The following is a 2,460-nucleotide window of genomic DNA, read 5'->3' on the forward strand; positions in this document are numbered from 1 at the left end:
GGGCTGTCCCAGTGCCACCACCCCTGTGTCATCATTCCAGTGCCACCACCCTGTGTCATCATTCCAGTGCCACCAACCCGGTGTCCCCGGTTCCATTCCAGTGTCACCAATCCAGTGCCACCAGTTCTGTTCCACTGTCACCAGTGTTTTGGGGGATCCCAGGTGGAGTTTGGAGGCTCCTGGGGGTTTTTGGGGGATCCTGGAAGGGTTTTGGGAGGTCCCAGGTGAGGTTTGGAGGTCCCAGGTGAGATTTCCAGGGATTTGGGGCTTCCCAGTTGATAATTCCCAAAGATTTGGGGTTTCCCAGGTGAGAGCACAGGCCAGGGGCTCAGGGGGGCCGAGTGGGGAGGGCCTGGGGATGTTTGGGGGGGTTCAATCATTGGGGGGTGGCCTGGGGAGTGCCGAGGGGGGGTCGTGGTGAGTATGGGGGGGGGTCCCATGGATTTGATGCCTCAGGTTTTGGCTTTTCTCTTTTTCAGATTTTCTGCTGCTTTACTCTGTGGGTCTGGGCTTCATATTAAGGGATGCTGAGCTCTGTTCACAGAGCAGGGAGACAAAACAATTTCTGCTCTAGCTGGGAACCCAAGGACAAATAATCCAAACCTCAGGCCAGAGAGCATAAACAACGTGGACTGAAGAGAGAAAAACAAGAAGGATGGGACTTCATCAGCTAAAGCTGTAATTGGACAATTAACCCCAATATGCAAATGTAGCAGAACTTATAAAAGTGACAGACCTTGTGACCGGTCGTCCATTTTGTGGCCATTTTGGTTCATCTTGGGCGTAGCCCTGGCTGGGCTCTCGTTCTGCCCAAGGTGTGTCCATGGAGGCCTTTTAACAAATGCCTGCTTTATTGTGTAACCTCGTCTGGCCTCTGTTCTAGGCCAGCCTTGTGCAGGCATCAGTTTGTGGCGAGCACGAAGGGAGCCGAGGCACCCGGGCAAGGCTGGAGCAGAGGCAGAGGAAGGTGCAGCTGCTGCCCCCAGCCCGCGGCACTGGCGGGGCCCAGGTGCGGTGCCGAGGGTGCGGGAGGCCGAGAAGCTCGGCAGGAGCGAGAGAGGCGTGAGCGGCTGCAGGGGCGCTGCGTTTATCGGGTGGGGGCGGTGGGAAGGGGCGTTTTGTGCTCGGGAGCGCAGCGGGTGCGGTGCTCGCTGCGCTCCGGGCTCAGGGAGGGCGGGCGCTGTGAGCAGCGGGGTTGGATTGCGGGGCTGGGCTTGGCCTGGGGCCGGCAGTGCTGGCGCAGGGGATCGTTCCCGCAGCGCCGCTCCGGAGCGCCGCGATTGGAATCTCGCTCTTTCTCTCGCTCGTTGGGTCTTTTAATTTCTACTCAGAACTGTTAAAATTCCGTGTGTATATTCTGCTGCGAGTGTTGTAGTGATAATATCCCGAGAAACAGTCCCCTGGGATTAGCACTGAGAAACTGGGGAGCCCTTACCGGGGGGAGCCTTGTTTTTCAAAGCCAAGCTTATTGGACGCTCAGAAAAGATCTGGCCGCGGTATGAACTAGAGGACAATCAGACGAGTTTGGTAGTTGGGATAAAAGATTAATATCAAGTTTGATTTCCCGTAGAGGCGAGGATAAATACTCGGGGTGCTCAGGTGAGCTGGAGTATGCGAGGCTCTTTCTGGTGTCAGCGTGTCAGCGGAGCCCCGCAGCAAAGCAAAAGGAAGAGCATCCCTTAGCCTGAAAGGGAAAAGGGGAGAAAAGGGAAAAAGAGCCAATATTGGCAAACAAAAGGAAGGCGGAAGAAGGCTTAGATCGAGTCGCTCCCGCCCCGAGGGTGGGGTCGGTCGGGTCCGGGCCAAGGCGCGCCCCCCCCGCCGCCACCGCCGGCACGATCGGGGGGCGGGGGAGGCGCAGCTCAGCCGGGGCCCCGGGCAGGGAAGGAGGAGAAAGGCGAGCCCGGGCAGGCAGGGATGGCGCCGGCCCCGGCCAGGAGGAGGAGCCGGGGGCGGAGCCTCGTACCGGGAGAGGGGAGGGGATGGATGGCGGGCACAGCCCACGGCACCGCCCCGAGAGGAGGAGGAGGAGGAGCCGGGGGCGGAGCCTCGTACCGGGAAGGCGGAGAGGGCCCCGCCCATGGGGGGAGGGGTCGCTCCGCTCCCAGCCCCGTCAGTTTCCATGGCAACCCTGAACGCCGGGGAGGGGCTTCGGGGGATGACGTCACTGATGCAGGCGGACGCGCAGCCCGGGTTAAAAGACGCAGCAAATCCTGCGTGGGGCTTCCTGGGATCGGGGGTAGGCAAAATAGATTATATGGGACAACAGGGTCAGCCGAATCGGAGAGCTCCTGCTCAAGCAGCTCCGAGGAAGATGAAATTGATGAACTCATTGCAGCCTTGAGCAAGCGAAGGAGGGGAAAGATCGTGAGAAAAGCCATCAAAGAGCATAGCCCCATAGTGAAATGTACTAGATAAAAAAAGAGAAAATAACCGGTTTTACAAGCCCCACTACGACCA

At 58.9% G+C, this 2,460-nt stretch overlaps 1 long non-coding RNA gene across 1 annotated transcript in view; it reads left to right on the forward strand.

The window, feature by feature from the left end:
- Nucleotides 1-743, forward strand: part of LOC139604989 (uncharacterized) — a 22,372-nt gene extending 21,629 nt beyond the window's left edge. The window contains exon 2 of the long non-coding RNA XR_011684195.1: nt 480-743. This is a non-coding gene — a long non-coding RNA (uncharacterized lncRNA). The remainder of the gene's footprint in view (nt 1-479) is intronic.
- The last annotated feature ends 1,717 nt before the right edge of the window (nt 744-2,460 follow it).

This window comes from Agelaius tricolor, unplaced genomic scaffold, assembly GCF_023055355.1.
Source record: "Agelaius tricolor isolate 1412-34295 unplaced genomic scaffold, bAgeTri1.0.p SCAF_57, whole genome shotgun sequence".
Lineage (NCBI taxonomy): Eukaryota > Metazoa > Chordata > Aves > Passeriformes > Icteridae > Agelaius > Agelaius tricolor.